Source organism: Myxine glutinosa, chromosome 7, assembly GCF_964187855.1.
Source record: "Myxine glutinosa chromosome 7, kmMyxGlut1.1, whole genome shotgun sequence".
In the NCBI taxonomy this organism is placed as follows: Eukaryota; Metazoa; Chordata; class Myxini; order Myxiniformes; family Myxinidae; genus Myxine; species Myxine glutinosa.
In genome coordinates, this window is record NC_136267.1 from 168,806,354 (window position 1) to 168,826,277 (window position 19,924).

Sequence of the window (19,924 nt, forward strand, 5' to 3'; positions counted from 1 at the left end):
AGGATGTTAAACTGGGCTTCCTGTCTGCTATTATTAGTTAGAGGAAGTTAAACTGGGCTTCCTGTCTGCTATCATTAGTTAGAGGATGTTAAACTGGGCTTCCTGTCTGCTATCATTAGTTGGAGGATGTTAAACTGGGCTTCCTGTCTGCTATTATTAGTTGGAGGATGTTAAACTGGGCTTCCTGTCTGCTATTATTAGTTGGAGGATGTTAAACTGGGCTCCCTGTCTGCTATTATTAGTTAGAGGATGTTAAACTGGGCTTCCTGTCGGCTATCATTAGTTGGAGGATGTTAAACTGGGCTTCCTGTCTGCTATTATTAGTTGGAGGATGTTAAACTGGGCTCCCTGTCTGCTATTATTAGTTAGAGGATGTTAAACTGGGCTTCCTGTCTGCTATCATTAGTTAGAGGATGTTAAACTGGGGGTCCTGTCTGCTATCATTAGTTAGAGGATGTTAAACTGGGCTTCCTGTCTGCTATCATTAGTTAGAGGATGTTAAACTGGGCTTCCTGTCTGCTATCATTAGTTAGAGGATGTTAAACTGACCTTCCTGTCTGCTATCATTAGTTGGAGGATGTTAAACTGGGCTTCCTGTCTGCTATTATTAGTTAGAGGATGTTAAACTGGGCTTCGTGTCTGCTATCATTAGTTGGAGGATGTTAAACTGGGCTTCCTGTCTGCTATCATTAGTTGGAGGATGTTAAACTGGGCTTCCTGTCTGCTATTATTAGTTAGAGGATGTTAAACTGGGCTTCCTGTCTGCTATCATTAGTTGGAGGATGTTAAACTGGGCTCCCTGTCTGCTATTATTAGTTAGAGGATGTTAAACTGGGCTTCCTGTCTGCTATCATTAGTTGGAGGATGTTAAACTGGGCTCCCTGTCTGCTATTATTAGTTGGAGGATGTTAAACTGGGCTTCCTGTCTGCTATTATTAGTTGGAGGATGTTAAACTGGGCTCCCTGTCTGCTATTATTAGTTAGAGGATGTTAAACTGGGCTTCCTGTCTGCTATCATTAGTTAGAGGATGTTAAACTGAGCTTCCTGTCTGCTATCATTAGTTGGAGGATGTTAAACTGGGCTTCCTGTCTGCTATTATTAGTTGGAGGATGTTAAACTGGGCTTCCTGTCTGCTATCATTAGTTAGAGGATGTTAAACTGGGGGTCCTGTCTGCTATCATTAGTTAGAGGATGTTAAACTGGGCTTCCTGTCTGCTATTATTAGTTAGAGGATGTTAAACTGGGCTTCGTGTCTGCTATCATTAGTTGGAGGATGTTAAACTGGGCTTCCTGTCTGCTATCATTAGTTGGAGGATGTTAAACTGGGCTTCCTGTCTGCTATTATTAGTTAGAGGATGTTAAACTGGGCTTCCTGTCTGCTATCATTAGTTAGAGGATGTTAAACTGGGCTTCCTGTCTGCTATCATTAGTTGGAGGATGTTAAACTGGGCTTCCTGTCTGCTATTATTAGTTGGAGGATGTTAAACTGGGCTCCCTGTCTGCTATTATTAGTTAGAGGATGTTAAACTGGGCTTCCTGTCTGCTATCATTAGTTAGAGGATGTTAAACTGGGGGTCCTGTCTGCTATCATTAGTTAGAGGATGTTAAACTGGAGGTCCTGTCTGCTATCATTAGTTAGAGGATGTTAAACTGGGGGTCCTGTCTGCTATCATTAGTTAGAGGATGTTAAACTGGGCTTCCTGTCTGCTGTCATTAGTTAGAGGATGTTACACTAGGCTTCTTGTCTGCTGTCATTAGTTAGAGGATGTTAAACTGGAGGTCCTGTCTGCTATCATTAGTTAGAGGATGTTAAACTGGGCTTCCTGTCTGCTGTCATTAGTTAGAGGATGTTACACTGGGCTTCTTGTCTGCTGTCATTAGTTTGAGGATGTTAAACTGGGGGTCCTTCATTAGTTAGAGGATGTTAAACTGGGGGTCCTGTCTGCTGCCATTAGTTAGAGGATGTTAAACTGGGGGTCCTGTCTGCTACCATTAGTTAGAGGATGTTAAACTAGGCTTCCTGTCTGCTATCGTTAGTTAGAGGATGGTAAACTGGGCTTCCTGTCTGCTATCATTAGTTGGAGGATGTTAAACTGGGGGTCCTTCATTAGTTTGAGGATGTTGAACTGGGGGTCCTGTCTGCTGCCATTAGTTAGAGGATGTGAAACCAGCGCGTCGTTTCTGCCGTCATTAGTTAGAGGATGTTAAACTGGGGGGTCCTGTCTGCTGTCTTTAGCTAGAGGATGTTAAACTGGGGGTTCTTTCTGCTCTCATTTGTTGGAGGATGTTAAACTGGGGGTCCTGTCTGCTGTCATTAGTTAGAGGATGTTAAACTTGGCTTCCTGGCTGCTGTCATTAGTTTGAGGATGTTAAACTGTCCTTCCTTCCTTAGTTAGAGGATGTTAAACTGGAGGTCCTGTCTGCTGTCATTAGTTAGAGGATGTTAAACTGGAGGTCCTGTCTGCTATCATTAGTTAGAGGATGTTAAACTGGGGGTCCTTCATTAGTTAGAGGATGTTAAACTGGGGGTCCTGTCTGCTGCCATTAGTTGGAGTGTGTGAAACCGCTGCGTCGTTTCTGCCGTCATTAGTTAGAGGATGTTAAACTGGGGGGTCCTGTATGCTGTCTTTAGCTAGAGGATGTTAAACTGGGGGTTCTTTCTGCTGTCATTTGTTGGAGGATGTTAAACTGGGCTTCCTGTCTGCTATCATTAGTTAGAGGATGTTAAACTGGGCTTCCTGTCTGCTATCATTAGTTAGAGGAAGTTAAACTGGGCTTCCTGTCTGCTATCATTAGCTAGAGGATGTTAAACTGGGCTTCCTGTCTGCTGTCATTAGTTGGAGGATGTTAAACTAGGGGTCCTGTCTGCTATCATTAGTTAGAGGATGTTAAACTGGGGGTCCTGTCTGCTGTCATTAGTTAGAGGATGTTAAACTGGAGGTCCTTCATTAGTTAGAGGGTGTTAAACTGGGGGTCCTGTCTGCTGTCATTAGTTAGAGGATGTTAAACTGGGGGTCCTTCATTAGATCGAGGATGTAAAACTGGGGGTCCTGTCTGCTGTCATTAGTTAGAGGATGTTAAACTGGGGGTCCTTCATTAGTTAGAGGATGTTAAACTGGAGGTCCTGTCTGCTATCATTAGTTAGAGCATGTTAAACTGGGGGTCCTGTCTGCTGTCATTAGTTAGAGGATGTTAAACTGGGGGTCCTGTCTGCTGTCATTAGTTAGAGGATGTTAAACTGGGGGTCCTTCATTAGATCGAGGATGTTAAACTGGGGGTCCTGTCTGCTGTCATTAGTTAGAGGATGTTAAACTGGGGGTCCTTCATTAGTTAGAGAATGTTAAACTGGAGGTCCTGTCTGCTATCATTAGTTAGAGGATGTTAAACTGGGGGTCCTTTCTGCTGTCATTAGTTAGAGGGTGTTAAACCGGGGGTCCTGTCTGCTGTCATTAGTTAGAGGATGATAAACTGGGGGTCCTGTCTGCTGTTATTAGTTAGAGGATGTTAAACTGGGGGTCCTTCATTAGTTTGAGGATGTCAAAATGGGGGTCCTTCATTAGATCGAGGATGTTAAACTGGGGGTCCTGTCTGCTGTCATTAGTGAGAGGATGTTAAACTGGGGGTCCTTCATTAGTTTGAGGATGTTAAAATGAGGTCCTTCATTAGATCGAGGATGTTAAACTGGGGGTCCTGTCTGCTGTCATTAGTGAGAGGATGTTAAATTGGGGGTCCTTCATTAGTTTGAGGATGTTAAAATGGGGGACCTTCATTAGATCGAGGATGTTAAACTGGGGGTCCTTCATTAGTTTGAGGATGTTAAAATGGGTGTCCTTCATTAGATCGAGGATGTGAAACTGGGCGTCTTGTCTGCTGTCATTAGTTAGAGGATGTTAAACTGGGGGTCCTTCATTCGTTAGAGGATGTTAAACTGGGGGTCCTTCATTAGGTAGAGGATGTTAAACTGGGGGGTCCTGTCTGCTGTCATTAGTTTGAGGCTGTTAAACTGTCCTTCCTTCCTTAGTTAGAGGATGTTAAACCGGACGTCGTTTCTGCCGTCATTAGTTCGAGGACGTTAAACCGGACGTCATTTCTGCCGTCATTAGTAAGAGGATGTTAAACTGGGCGTCCTGCTAGCTATCATTAGTTTGAGGATGTTAAACCGGGGGTCCTGTCTGCTGTCATTAGTTTGAGGATGTTAAACCGGACGTCGTTTCTGCCGTCATTAGTTAGAGGATGTTAAACTGGGGGGTCCTGTCTGCTGTCATGAGTTAGAGGATGTTAAACCGGGGGTCCTGTCTGCTGTCATTAGTTCGAGGATGTTAAACCGGACGTCGTTTCTGCCGTCATTAGTTAGAGGATGTTAAACTGGGGGTCCTGTCTGCTGTCATTAGTTAGAGGGTGTTAAACTGGGGGTCCTTCATTAGTTAGAGGGTGTTAAACTGGGGGTCCTGTCTGCTGTCATTAGTTAGAGCATGTTAAACTGGGGGTCCTTCATTAGATCGAGGATGTTAAACTGGGGGTCCTGTCTGCTGTCATTAGTTAGAGGATATTAAACTGGGGGTCCTTCATTAGTTAGAGGATGTGAATCTGGAGGTCCTGTCTGCTATCATTAGTTAGAGCATGTTAAACTGGGGGTCCTTTCTGCTGTCATTAGTTAGAGGGTGTTAAACCGGGGGTCCTGTCTGCTGTCATTAGTTAGAGGATGTTAAACTGGGGGTCCTGTCTGCTGTCATTAGTTAGAGGATGTTAAACTGGGGGTCCTTCATTAGATCGAGGATGTTAAACTGGGGGTCCTGTCTGCTGTCATTAGTTAGAGGATGTTAAACTGGGGGTCCTGTCTGCTATCATTAGTTAGAGGATGTTAAACTGGGGGTCCTTTCTGCTCTCATTAGTTAGAGGGTGTTAAACCGGGGGTCCTGTCTGCTGTCATTAGTTAGAGGATGATAAACTGGGGGTCCTGTCTGCTGTCATTAGTTAGAGGAGGTTAAACTGGGGGTACTTCATTAGTTAGAGGATGTTAAACTGGAGGTCCTGTCTGCTATTATTTGTTAGAGGAAGTTAAACTGGGGGTCCTTTCTGCTGTCATTAGTTAAAGGATGTTAAACAGGACGTCGTTTCTGCCGTCATTAGTTAGAGGATGTTAAACTGGGCGTCCTGTTTGCTATCATTAGTGAGAGGATGTTAAACTGGGCGTCTTATCTGCTGTCATTAGTTAGAGGGTGTTAAACTGGGTGTCCTGTCTGCTGTCATTAGTTAGAGGATGTTAATCTGGGCGTCGTGTCTGCTGTCATTAGTTAGAGGATGTTAAACTGGGCGTCCTGTGTGCTGTCATTAGTTAGAGGATGTTAAACTGGGCGTCTTGTCTGCTGTCATTAGTTGGAGGATGTTAAACTGGGCGTCTTGTCTGCTGTCATTAGTTAGAGGATGTTAAACTGGGCATCTTGTCTGCTGTCATTAGTGAGAGGATGTTAAACTGGGGGTCCTTCATTAGTTTGAGGATGTTAAAATGGGGGTCCTTCATTAGATCGAGGATGTTAAACTGGGGGTCCTTCATTAGTTTGAGGATGTTAAAATGGGTGTCCTTCATTAGATCGAGGATGTTAAACTGGGCGTCTTGTCTGCTGTCATTAGTTAGAGGATGTTAAACTGGGGGTCCTTCATTCGTTAGAGGATGTTAAACTGGGGGTCCTTCATTAGGTAGAGGATGTTAAACTGGGGGGTCCTGTCTGCTGTCATTAGTTTGAGGCTGTTAAACTGTCCTTCCTTCCTTAGTTAGAGGATGTTAAACTGGAGGTCCTGTCTGCTGTCATTAGTTCGAGGACGTTATCCCGGATGTCGTTTCTGCCGTCATTAGTTAGAGGATGTTAAACTGGGCGTCCTGCTAGCTATCATTAGTTTGAGGATGTTAAACCGGGGGTCCTGTCTGCTGTCATTAGTTCGAGGACATTAAACCGGACGTCGTTTCTGCCGTCATTAGTTAGAGGATGTTAAACTGGGTGTCCTGTCTGCTGTCATTAGTTTGAGGCTGTTAAACTGTCCTTCCTTCCTTAGTTAGAGGATGTTAATCTGGAGGTCCTGTCTGCTGTCATTAGTTTGAGGCTGTTAAACTGGGGGTCCTTCATTAGTTAGAGAATGTTAAACTGGAGGTCCTGTCTGCTATCATTAGTTAGAGGATGTTAAACTGGGGGACCTTTCTGCTGTCATTAGTTAGAGGGTGTTAAACCGGGGGTCCTGTCTGCTGTCATTAGTTAGAGGATGTTAAACTGGGGGTCCTGTCTGCTGTCATTAGTGAGAGGATGTTAAACTGGGGGTCCTTCATTAGTTTGAGGATGTTAAAATGGGGTCCTTCATTAGATCGAGGATGTTAAACTGGGGGTCCTGTCTGCTGTCATTAGTGAGAGGATGTTAAATTGGGGGTCCTTCATTAGATCGAGGATGTAAAACTGGGGGTCCTGTCTGCTGTCATTAGTTAGAGGATGTTAAACTGGGGGTCCTTCATTAGTTAGAGGATGTTAAACTGGAGGCCCTGTCTGCTATCATTAGTTAGAGCATGTTAAACTGGGGGTCCTGTCTGCTGTCATTAGTTAGAGGATGTTAAACTGGGGGTCCTGTCTGCTGTCATTAGTTAGAGGATGTTAAACTGGGGGTCCTTCATTAGATCGAGGATGTTAAACTGGGGGTCCTGTCTGCTGTCATTAGTTAGAGGATGTTAAACTGGGGGTCCTTCATTAGTTAGAGAATGTTAAACTGGAGGTCCTGTCTGCTATCATTAGTTAGAGGATGTTAAACTGGGGGTCCTTTCTGCTGTCATTAGTTAGAGGGTGTTAAACCGGGGGTCCTGTCTGCTGTCATTAGTTAGAGGATGATAAACTGGGGGTCCTGTCTGCTGTTATTAGTTAGAGGATGTTAAACTGGGGGTCCTTCATTAGTTTGAGGATGTCAAAATGGGGGTCCTTCATTAGATCGAGGATGTTAAACTGGGGGTCCTGTCTGCTGTCATTAGTGAGAGGATGTTAAACTGGGGGTCCTTCATTAGTTTGAGGATGTTAAAATGGGGTCCTTCATTAGATCGAGGATGTTAAACTGGGGGTCCTGTCTGCTGTCATTAGTGAGAGGATGTTAAATTGGGGGTCCTTCATTAGTTTGAGGATGTTAAAATGGGGGTCCTTCATTAGATCGAGGATGTTAAACTGGGGGTCCTTCATTAGTTTGAGGATGTTAAAATGGGTGTCCTTCATTAGAGCGAGGATGTGAAACTGGGCGTCTTGTCTGCTGTCATTAGTTAGAGGATGTTAAACTGGGGGTCCTTCATTCGTTAGAGGATGTTAAACTGGGGGTCCTTCATTAGGTAGAGGATGTCAAACTGGGGGGTCCTGTCTGCTGTCATTAGTTTGAGGCTCTTAAACTGTCCTTCCTTCCTTAGTTAGAGGATGTTAAACCGGACGTCGTTTCTGCCGTCATTAGTTCGAGGACGTTAAACCGGACGTCATTTCTGCCGTCATTAGTTAGAGGATGTTAAACTGGGGGGTCCTGTCTGCTGTCATTAGTTAGAGGATGTTAAACCGGGGGTCCTGTCTGCTGTCATTAGTTCGAGGACGTTAAACCGGACGTCGTTTCTGCCGTCATTAGTTAGAGGATGTTAAACTGGGGGGTCCTGTCTGCTGTCATTAGTTAGAGGGTGTTAAACTGGGGGTCCTGTCTGCTGTCATTAGTTAGAGGGTGTTAAACTGGGGGTCCTTCATTAGTTAGAGGGTGTTAAACTGGGGGTCCTGTCTGCTGTCATTAGTTAGAGGATGTTAAACTGGGGGTCCTTCATTAGATCGAGGATGTTAAACTGGGGGTCCTGTCTGCTGTCATTAGTTAGAGGATATTAAACTGGGGGTCCTTCATTAGTTAGAGGATGTGAAACTGGAGGTCCTGTCTGCTATCATTAGTTAGAGCATGTTAAACTGGGGGTCCTTTCTGCTGTCATTAGTTAGAGGGTGTTAAACCGGGGGTCCTGTCTGCTGTCATTAGTTAGAGGATGTTAAACTGGGGGTCCTGTCTGCTGTCATTAGTTAGAGGATGTTAAACTGGGGGTCCTTCATTAGATCGAGGATGTTAAACTGGGGGTCCTGTCTGCTGTCATTAGTTAGAGGATGTTAAACTGGGGGTCCTGTCTGCTATCATTAGTTAGAGGATGTTAAACTGGGGGTCCTTTCTGCTCTCATTAGTTAGAGGGTGTTAAACCGGGGGTCCTGTCTGCTGTCATTAGTTAGAGGATGATAAACTGGGGGTCCTGTCTGCTGTCATTAGTTAGAGGAGGTTAAACTGGGGGTACTTCATTAGTTAGAGGATGTTAAACTGGAGGTCCTGTCTGCTATTATTTGTTAAAGGATGTTAAACTGGGGGTCCTTTCTGCTGTCATTAGTTAAAGGATGTTAAACAGGACGTCGTTTCTGCCGTCATTAGTTAGAGGATGTTAAACTGGGCGTCCTGTTTGCTATCATTAGTGAGAGGATGTTAAACTGGGCGTCTTATCTGCTGTCATTAGTTAGAGGGTGTTAAACTGGGTGTCCTGTCTGCTGTCATTAGTTAGAGGATGTTAATCTGGGCGTCGTGTCTGCTGTCATTAGTTAGAGGATGTTAAACTGGGCGTCCTGTGTGCTGTCATTAGTTAGAGGATGTTAAACTGGGCGTCTTGTCTGCTGTCATTAGTTGGAGGATGTTAAACTGGGCGTCTTGTCTGCTGTCATTAGTTAGAGGATGTTAAACTGGGCATCTTGTCTGCTGTCATTAGTGAGAGGATGTTAAACTGGGGGTCCTTCATTAGTTTGAGGATGTTAAAATGGGGGTCCTTCATTAGATCGAGGATGTTAAACTGGGGGTCCTTCATTAGTTTGAGGATGTTAAAATGGGTGTCCTTCATTAGATCGAGGATGTTAAACTGGGCGTCTTGTCTGCTGTCATTAGTTAGAGGATGTTAAACTGGGGGTCCTTCATTCGTTAGAGGATGTTAAACTGGGGGTCCTTCATTAGGTAGAGGATGTTAAACTGGGGGGTCCTGTCTGCTGTCATTAGTTTGAGGCTGTTAAACTGTCCTTCCTTCCTTAGTTAGAGGATGTTAAACTGGAGGTCCTGTCTGCTGTCATTAGTTCGAGGACGTTATCCCGGATGTCGTTTCTGCCGTCATTAGTTAGAGGATGTTAAACTGGGCGTCCTGCTAGCTATCATTAGTTTGAGGATGTTAAACCGGGGGTCCTGTCTGCTGTCATTAGTTCGAGGACATTAAACCGGACGTCGTTTCTGCCGTCATTAGTTAGAGGATGTTAAACTGGGTGTCCTGTCTGCTGTCATTAGTTTGAGGCTGTTAAACTGTCCTTCCTTCCTTAGTTAGAGGATGTTAATCTGGAGGTCCTGTCTGCTGTCATTAGTTTGAGGCTGTTAAACTGTCCTTCCTTCCTTAGTTAGAGGATGTTAAACTGGAGGTCCTGTCTGCTGTCATTAGTTAGAGGATGTTAAACTGGGCGTCCTGCTAGCTATCATTAGTTTGAGGATGTTAAACTGGGCGTCCTGCTAGCTATCATTAGTTTGAGGATGTTAAACTGGGCGTCCTGCTAGCTATCATTAGTTAGAGGATGTTAAACTGGGCGTCTTGTCTGCTGTCATTAGTTTGAGGATGTTAAACTGGGCGTCCTGCTAGCTATCATTAGTTTGAGGATGTTAAACTGGGCGTCCTGCTAGCTATCATTAGTTTGAGGATGTTAAACTGGGCGTCCTGCTAGCTATCATTAGTTAGAGGATGTTAATCTGGAGGTCCTGTCTGCTGTCATTAGTTTGAGGCTGTTAAACTGTCCTTCCTTCCTTAGTTAGAGGATGTTAAACTGGAGGTCCTGTCTGCTGTCATTAGTTAGAGGATGTTAAACTGGGCGTCCTGCTAGCTATCATTAGTTTGAGGATGTTAAACTGGGCGCCCTGCTAGCTATCATTAGTTTGAGGATGTTAAACTTGGCGTCCTGCTAGCTATCATTAGTTTGAGGATGTTAAACTGGGCGTCCTGCTAGCTATCATTAGTTTGAGGATGTTAAACTGGGCGTCCTGCTAGCTATCATTAGTTAGAGGATGTTAAACTGGGCGTCTTGTCTGCTGTCATTAGTTCGAGGACGTTAAACCGGACGTCGTTTCTGCCGTCATTAGTTAGAGGATGTTAAACTGGGCGTCCTGTTAGCTATCATTAGTTTGAGGATGTTAAACTGGGCGTCTTGTCTGCTGTCATTAGTTAGAGGATGTTAAACTGGGTGTCCTGTCTGCTGTCATTAGTTGGAGGCTGTTAAACTGGGCTTCCTGTCTCCTGTCATTAGTTAGAGGATGTTAAACTGGGGGTCCTGTCTGCTATCATTCGTTAGAGTATGTTAAACTGGGGGTCCTGTCTGCTGTCATTAGTTAGAGGATGTTAAACTGGGCGTCTTGTCTGCTGTCATTAGTTAGAGGATGTTAAACTCGGGGTCCTTCATTAGTTAGAGGATGTTAAACTGGGGGTCCTTCATTAATTAGAGGTTGTTAAACTGGGGGGTCCTGTCTGCTGTCATTAGTTAGAGGATGTTAAAATGGGGGGTCCTGTCTGCTGTCATTAGTTGGAGGATGTTAAACTGGGGGTCCTTCATTAATTAGAGGATGTTAAACTGGGGGGTCCTGTCTGCTGTCATTAGTTAGAGGATGTTAAACTGGGGGTCCTTCATTAGTTAGAGGATGTTAAACTGTGGGTCCTTCATTAGTTAGAGGATGTTAAACTGGGGGGTCCTGTCTGCTGTCATTAGTTAGAGGATGTTAAACTTGGCTTCCTGGCTGCTGTCATTAGTTTGAGGATGTTAAACTGTCCTTCCTTCCTTAGTTAGAGGATGTTAAACTGGAGGTCCTGTCTGCTGTCATTAGTTAGAGGATGTTAAACTGGAGGTCCTGTCTGCTATCATTAGTTAGAGGATGTTAAACTGGGGGTCCTTCATTAGTTAGAGGATGTTAAACTGGGGGTCCTGTCTGCTGCCATTAGTTAGAGGATGTGAAACCGGTGCGTCGTTTCTGCCGTCATTAGTTGGAGGATGTTAAACTGGGGGGTCCTGTCTGCTGTCTTTAGCTGGAGGATGTTAAACTGGGGGTTCTTTCTGCTGTCATTTGTTGGAGGATGTTAAACTGGGCTTCCTCTCTGCTATCATTAGTTAGAGGATGTTAAACTGGGCTTCCTGTCTGCTATCATTAGTTAAAGGATGTTAAACTGGGCTTCCTGTCTGCTATCATTAGCTGGAGGATGTTAAACTGGGCTTCCTGTCTGCTGTCATTAGTTGGAGGATGTTAAACTAGGGGTCCTGTCTGCTATCATTAGTTAGAGGATGTTAAACTGGGGGTCCTGTCTGCTGTCATTAGTTAGAGGGTGTTAAACTGGGGGTCCTTCATTAGTTAGAGGGTGTTAAACTGGGGGTCCTGTCTGCTGTCATTAGTTAGAGGATGTTAAACTGGGGGTCCTTCATTAGATCGAGGATGTTAAACTGGGGGTCCTGTCTGCTGTCATTAGTTAGAGGATGTTAAACTGGGGGTCCTTCATTAGTTAGAGGATGTGAAACTGGAGGTCCTGTCTGCTATCATTAGTTAGAGCATGTTAAACTGGGGGTCCTTTCTTCTGTCATTAGTTAGAAGGTGTTAAACCGGGGGTCCTGTCTGCTGTCATTAGTTAGAGGATGTTAAACTGGGGGTCCTGTCTGCTGTCATTAGTTAGAGGATGTTAAACTGGGGGTCCTTCATTAGATCGAGGATGTTAAACTGGGGGTCCTGTCTGCTGTCATTAGTTAGAGGATGTTAAACTGGGGGTCCTGTCTGCTATCATTAGTTAGAGGATGTTAAACTGGGGGTCCTTTCTGCTGTCATTAGTTAGAGGGTGTTAAACCGGGGGTCCTGTCTGCTGTCATTAGTTAGAGGATGATAAACTGGGGGTCCTGTCTGCTGTCATTAGTTAGAGGAGGTTAAACTGGGGGTACTTCATTAGTTAGAGGATGTTAAACTGGTGGTCCTGTCTGCTATTATTTGTTAGAGGATGTTAAACTGGGGGTCCTTTCTGCTGTCATTAGTTAAAGGATGTTAAACAGGACGTCGTTTCTGCCGTCATTAGTTAGAGGATGTTAAACTGGGCGTCCTGTTTGCTATCATTAGTGAGAGGATGTTAAACTGGGCGTCTTATCTGCTGTCATTAGTTAGAGGGTGTTAAACTGGGTGTCCTGTCTGCTGTCATTAGTTAGAGGATGTTAATCTGGGCGTCGTGTCTGCTGTCATTAGTTAGAGGATGTTAAACTGGGCGTCCTGTGTGCTGTCATTAGTTAGAGGATGTTAAACTGGGCGTCTTGTCTGCTGTCATTAGTTGGAGGATGTTAAACTGGGCGTCTTGTCTGCTGTCATTAGTTAGAGGATGTTAAACTGGGCATCTTGTCTGCTGTCATTAGTTAGAGGATGTTAAACTGGGCGTCTTGTCTGCTGTCATTAGTTGGAGGATGTTAAACTGGGCGTCTTGTCTGCTGTCATTAGTTAGAGGATGTTAAACTGGGCATCTTGTCTGCTGTCATTAGTGAGAGGATGTTAAACTGGGGGTCCTTCATTAGTTTGAGGATGTTAAAATGGGGGTCCTTCATTAGATCGAGGATGTTAAACTGGGGGTCCTTCATTAGTTTGAGGATGTTAAAATGGGTGTCCTTCATTAGATCGAGGATGTTAAACTGGGCGTCTTGTCTGCTGTCATTAGTTAGAGGATGTTAAACTGGGGGTCCTTCATTCGTTAGAGGATGTTAAACTGGGGGTCCTTCATTAGGTAGAGCATGTTAAACTGGGGGGTCCTGTCTGCTGTCATTAGTTTGAGGCTGTTAAACTGTCCTTCCTTCCTTAGTTAGAGGATGTTAAACTGGAGGTCCTGTCTGCTGTCATTAGTTCGAGGACGTTAAACCGGATGTCGTTTCTGCCGTCATTAGTTAGAGGATGTTAAACTGGGCGTCCTGCTAGCTATCATTAGTTTGAGGATGTTAAACCGGGGGTCCTGTCTGCTGTCATTAGTTCGAGGACATTAAACCGGACGTCGTTTCTGCCGTCATTAGTTAGAGGATGTTAAACTGGGTGTCCTGTCTGCTGTCATTAGTTTGAGGCTGTTAAACTGTCCTTCCTTCCTTAGTTAGAGGATGTTAATCTGGAGGTCCTGTCTGCTGTCATTAGTTTGAGGCTGTTAAACTGTCCTTCCTTCCTTAGTTAGAGGATGTTAAACTGGAGGTCCTGTCTGCTGTCATTAGTTAGAGGATGTTAAACTGGGCGTCCTGCTAGCTATCATTAGTTTGAGGATGTTAAACTGGGCGCCCTGCTAGCTATCATTAGTTTGAGGATGTTAAACTGGGCGTCCTGCTAGCTATCATTAGTTTGAGGATGTTAAACTGGGCGTCCTGCTAGCTATCATTAGTTTGAGGATGTTAAACTGGGCGTCCTGCTAGCTATCATTAGTTAGAGGATGTTAAACTGGGCGTCTTGTCTGCTGTCATTAGTTCGAGGACGTTAAACCGGACGTCGTTTCTGCCGTCATTAGTTAGAGGCTGTTAAACTGGGCGTCCTGTTAGCTATCATTAGTTTGAGGATGTTAAACTGGGCGTCTTGTCTGCTGTCATTAGTTCGAGGACGTTAAAGCGGACGTCGTTTCTGCCGTCATTAGTTAGAGGATGTTAAACTGGGCGTCCTGTTAGCTATCATTAGTTTGAGGATGTTAAACTGGGCGTCTTGTCTGCTGTCATTAGTTAGAGGATGTTAAACTGGGTGTCCTGTCTGCTGTCATTAGTTGGAGGATGTTAAACTGGGCTTCCTGTCTCCTGTCATTAGTTAAAGGATGTTAAACTGGGGGTCCTGTCTGCTATCATTCGTTAGAGTATGTTAAACTGGGGGTCCTGTCTGCTGTCATTAGTTAGAGTATGGCTAAACTGGGTGTCCTGTCTGCTGTCATTAGTTAGAGGATGTTAAACTGGGCGTCTTGTCTGCTGTCATTAGTTAGAGGATGTTAAACTCGGGGTCCTTCATTAGTTAGAGGATGTTAAACTGGGGGTCCTTCATTAATTAGAGGTTGTTAAACTGGGGGGTCCTGTCTGCTGTCATTAGTTAGAGGATGTTAAAATGGGGGGTCCTGTCTGCTGTCATTAGTTGGAGGATGTTAAACTGGGGGTCCTTCATTAATTAGAGGCTGTTAAACTGGGGGGTCCTGTCTGCTGTCATTAGTTAGAGGATGTTAAACTGGGGGTCCTTCATTAGTTAGAGGATGTTAAACTGTGGGTCCTTCATTAGTTAGAGGATGTTAAACTGGGGGGTCCTATCTGCCATCATTAGTTGATGGACGTTAAATACCCCACGATGTCCTTGGTGAAGATTAGATGATCTATTGGCGGCACCATGAACAAATTCCTGCCCTAACTAAACCTGGGATGGCGCTGGCAAACCACCCAGCATAACTTTAGCCAATATCTCCTTCAGCACCACCGATGCTCTGTAACTGAGTATGGTACATTAGAATCACCTTCTCTTTTCAAGCTGGCAGTGCGAACTCAAATCTCAGTCACTCTTCGAATTCTGAGACTGGTCTATTTGACCAAATAAATAAAAATTAAAATAAATATAAAGTAAATCACTTTAAAAGCTGCAGTCGAGATGGCAATGGCTACTCGATTAGAAGGCGAAACCTGCAACACAACCTCAGTGTAAGGCTACGTTATGTTGTAAGAAACCAACTTGAACCTGACATTCCTTCCCTCCCAAAGAATTGATATAAATACCTGTGGAATATCTTGGTAACTTAAAAAAAAAATCAACATCACTGAGTAAAAACAATGGGGCCTATATGTTGGACTGTTTACCTAAAACTCCCATGCTACTGTAATTTTTATGAAGACATTTAACAGAGAACGAAATGAAGCTCAACATGAGTGAAGCACAACATGAATGAAGGGTTAATGTTTTTACTCTGCGTATTATTAGTCAAAATCACATTAGTCAAACACGTGTTGTCGCTCACCCGAATGTGATGGAAAGTCCACCAAGCGCTCTCTGTCCAAAGAGCTGTGATATGTGTAAGGTGTTTAAAATAGGCTAACCTCTTTATGCCCATTGAGGACACGTTCCTGGGCAATGATGTATGTTCAGGCTCCAATCTATTATTAGACTTCCGTCTGTATTTCATGTGTTACAAGTGAAATTTGAACTTCTTTCTCCTCCACATCTGCCCAAATGTCCTGATCACACTTGCTAATCGATGATTAAGTAACGTGTACACAATGTATATGTAGTGTGTATGACTGCTTTCTGTGCTGTGAACTTTCCCAGTCTTCATTGTACACCATTCCTTTCCTATTCCATCTCCAGGCGCTGCATGACGTCATCGCCTGGCACCCAGGAGGACCCAGTGATGACGCACGCCGAAAGGGAGTACTCAGTTTTCACTCCGTTTGTTTGTTTGTTTTCTTGTTTACCCGGGCGATATATCAGCCATCCTTTGAGATATGAACCTCAAATTTGGGCCCAATAGTGAGTACGTGCTTTGGCAAAAACGGTATATTATATTTTTAAATTAACCGATCAATTGATTAATCACTTAATTATTATCGATTTATTAAGTCCTTATTTATTTCCTTTCTCATCTGGTCAATATTTCAGGCACCTTTTGAGTTAGGAAGCTAATATTTAGAGATGACAATGACCACGTGATTTGGCTATAATGGGTATTTTTGATTTATTGATTAATCAATTAATTATTTAATTTTTCGATTAAGTAATTGATTAATTTTCATAAAGTTACAGATTTGGATGAAATGTTGGTGCTTTAGGTATGCTATTAGCCAATTGAATAAGAAATTAACTATTTTATAGTTACTATTTATTTATTTAATTATTAGTTATTTATTTTCTTTCTCATCTGGGCAATATCTCAGGCACTTTTCACCCCTCAGCCCAAATTGGGCTAAGGGGTATTGTCGTCCGAGCGTCCGTCAACTTTTGGTTTCCGTCAATTTCAAGGAGAACGGCTTGTCCGATTAAATCCATTTTTTCAGTGTGTGTTGGGGTTGAGTAGAGGAAGGTGTATGGGCACGCTGCGATTTTCAATATGGCCGCCACGGCAGCCATCTTGAAATTGGTTTCCGTCAATTTCGAGCAGAACGGCTTGTCCGATTAAATCCATTTTTGCAGTGTGTGTTGGGGTTGAGTAGAGGAAGGTTCCTGGGCACGCTGCGATTTTCAATATGGCCGCCATGGCAGCCATCTTGAAATTGGTTTCCGTCAAATTCAAGCAGAACGGCTTGTCCGATTAAATCCATTTTTGCAGTGACTGATGGGGTTGAGTAGAGGTAGGTTTCTTTCGAAAATGGGCGCGCTGCGATTTTCAATATGGCCGCCACGGCAGCCATCTTGAAATTGGTTTCCGTCAATTTCGAGCAGAACGGCTTGTCCGATTAAATTCATTTTTGCAGTGTGTGTTGGGGTTGAGTAGAGGAAGGTTCCTTTCGAAAATGGGCACGCTGCGATTTTCAATATGGCCGCCACGGCAGCCATGTTGAAATTGGTTTCCACCATGCACGGGCTGAGGCGTTACGCCCACTTTGCGGTGCTATTTATTGAACTAGTAAGCTGACATTTGGAAAGTGACCAAGTGATGTGGCTAGAAAGAAGATTTTTAATTTATTGATTAATCAATTGATCGATTAATTATTTAATTTTTCAATCAATTCATTTTCAAAAAGTTGCAGATTTGGATGAAACAGTGGTGGTTTCGGCATGCCATTAGCCAATTGATTAAGTAATTAATTATTTTGAGATCATTATTTATTTATTTTACTTACGCAATTAATCAATCAATTATTGTACACCTCTCCCTCCCAATTCCGTCTCCATGTGCTGCACGGAGGCATTGCCGGGTGCCAAAGGCGCCTCAACAATGTCGCGTGCTGGAGGATGTGATATTTATTTATTTGGCATCGAGACGGCAAACTTTGAATGTATCTGTACTTGTTTCGTTTTCTTTTCTCGGTGATCCCTGGGATGAAGAGCACCTTTAACAGATAACAAATGAATATTCTTCACCATAAAAAGCACAACTAGCACATCGGAATATTAAATGGTGACCTTATAAAAGCCTCATATATACTGTAGATGTAGATATCTTTTTTTTTCTGTTGTTTGTTTTTTTTAGAACCATACTCTGACTTTTTGTCAGTGGTGAAAAAAACAATATATGTTGTTCTTCTTTATCATAAAAAATAATTATCTCTGTGAAGTCATATGAGAGAATGGACGAACTGAGAAATGTCCCAGAGCAGAAGACAGGAATATAAAGATTTAGCAACTTTACCTAAACTGATTGAATCAAAAACTATAGGGTGCTGAGTTCAGAATAAACACAAAAGTGGGGAATCAGACAGGTTAACAAGTTACAGTATTGTTTCCACAACCAGCAGGTGGCACCGGTGGTTTATGTTGTTTTGGGTGCTGGTCCGTGTGGGGCATACTGAGCAAACGGTGTAGATTGCTGTTTCTTTATGTCCGTAGGCTTGAGTGTCCTTCAAATACATCTTTTTCTTCATTCCGAAAGTGTCTCCTGTTATTGCAACACATTCCGCATGAAAAATAACTTATTGGTAAAAAAAAATATGAAAATAATCTTCCTCGTTAGAACACTGGGATCCTTACCTGGAGTTTTCTGTATCCATTGTATCTACACCATAAGAGAGAGGTTTGTCTGTGTGGGTTTTTTGGTATACAAGATCGAGGCTCGTGTAAAAACTAACATTAATGAAAAACAAAAACAAAAAAACAAACGGGCACATAAGACGAAATAAAGGGAGTGGGAGACAAGATGGGGAGAGAGGTGGAAGCACACAAGTACAACAGCAGAGAACGGGGACATTGGGAGATCTGTGGGAGGGAGAGGGCTTGGAGGGAGGAGGCATGGGAAGGTGGGGGGGGGGGGGGGGGTGGTAGAGGTAAAAACCACAGGGGTAGAAAAGATCAAGATTTTGGATGGGGGTGAACCAATAAGAGATGGTGGTGAACAGCTGTTTTAAAGACCTGGAGGGATGAGTGGGATTGAAGAGAGTGAGGGAGTTTGTTCCAGAGGCGGGAGAAAAGAGGAATGAAGGAGTGAAGGTGAGCAGAGAGTCTTGATTTTGGCAGTTTTACCATAAGAGGGTTGCTGGCAGATCTTGTGAGACCTGAAGGAGTACTTGGGGGACAGAGCACAGACAGGGCTGTGGGGGGGGGGGGCTAGGCCAGAGAGGAGTCGGTATAAGACAGAAAGACCACCAACCTGCCTGCGGTGAGTGAGTGAAGGCCCTCAGAGTCAGCTTCACCGTGGGAGATTCCAATGATTCTGAACGCTTTGGTTTGAACAGCGTGAAGACGAGCTAGGTGTGAGGCAGGAGCACCGGCCCAGAAGGGAGAGCAGTATTCCATTGAGCTGCGGATGAAAGCCTTGTATGTGGTGAGGAGCTCAGGTGTGCCAAGGAAGGACTTCGCACGACAGAGGATGCCCAGTCGGCGACTGGCTTTGGAGGCCAGCTTGGAAATGTGGTTTTCCCAGGAAAGATCATGGCAGATAGTGAGACCCAAGAGATTGAGTGGCCGAACTTCTTGGAGAGGATTGTTGAGAAAGTAGATGGGAGGGTTGTCCAGTCGGTCTTTTCGGAGAGACATAGTAAGTGTGTGAGATTTGTCAGGATTGAAGTATCGCCATTTTTCTTTCAGAGATGGCCAAACAGATCTTCGGTAAACTTTCAGAGGTTCATCAGTGAGTCCCGTGGAGTGTTTAAGACAGAAAAAAATTAAAGTGCATAAAAAAAAGTTTTATTTTTGGGGATTTTATTTTAATCGCTCTATCGGGCCTAAGCCTTTTTAGCTACGTGAAAGGTCATATCAAATGATCCCCTCACAAAAAATAGGTGTGTTTTCGGCCCTCATTAAAAAAAAATTGATTTCTTCAAAATGCCAGCAGGATAAGAACAGCACCGGGTAATGATGGCTACGCCTACTAGTTGGGTATAAACTGCGGATAGGAGCAAAAAACAACTAAGTCCTGTTTCCCCTAAAATGCTGTTGACCATCAATTGTATCAATCATATCAGACTAAAATACCCAATTTTGTGTCTGTATGTCTGACGTCGACACATTCAATCGTCACTTGTCCATTATTAACCAAACTTGCCAGGGAGACTCGGGGGTCACACAATGACAGAGGTTGTAGCGACTTAATTCCCCCCTCCTCCAGGGGGGGTTTCCACCTTAGACGAAGGCGTATAAATAGCTTATCATGATGTTTGGTGGGGCACTCTACCGAAAGTAAAAAATATTATAAACACAAATGTTCTTCTCCTTCTCTTCCCTTTATGAGGGATGAGGTCTGATGGCACCAAACTTCTTCCCTGCCTTGCCCACAATACTCCTCCACTCCCCTGTGTCCTCAGCCATCTTTCTCCACTCTCCAACCAACCACTCCTTACTGATATCCCTCTTCACACAATCCTCCCATCTCAACCGTGGTCTCCCTCTTTTCCTCCTACCTTGTTCCCTCAACCTAGCCGCTCTCTTTGCCATTCTCTCTTCCCCCATCCGCACCAAGTGTCCAGCCCATCTCAGCCAGCATTTCGCCAATCTCCTCGTCAAGCCCATGTGCACATCAATCACCTCTCTCAGTTCATCCATTCTCCTCCTATCCACCCTCTTCACTCCCACAATCCTCCTGACCCAGTTGTTCTTGCAAACCTGCAGCCTTTGTTGTTGTCTCCCTATCAGTGCCACAGATTCCAGACCATACAGGTAGGCCGGCATTACACAAGACATCAGAAACTTTCCTTTCAATCTCCTTGAAATCTTTCTGTCTGCCATTACACCCTCCACCCCTCC

General features: G+C 44.0%; 1 protein-coding gene across 1 annotated transcript in view; it reads right to left on the reverse strand.

Moving 5' to 3' along the window:
* The window catches only part of LOC144893028 (obscurin-like protein 1), an 82,231-nt gene extending 67,130 nt beyond the window's left edge, over window positions 1-15,101 (reverse strand). Inside the window, exon 1 of the mRNA XM_078782525.1 lies at window positions 15,051-15,101. The gene's annotated coding sequence lies outside the window, so the exon portion shown is untranslated. The remainder of the gene's footprint in view (window positions 1-15,050) is intronic.
* Between the last annotated feature and the right edge of the window lie 4,823 nt (window positions 15,102-19,924).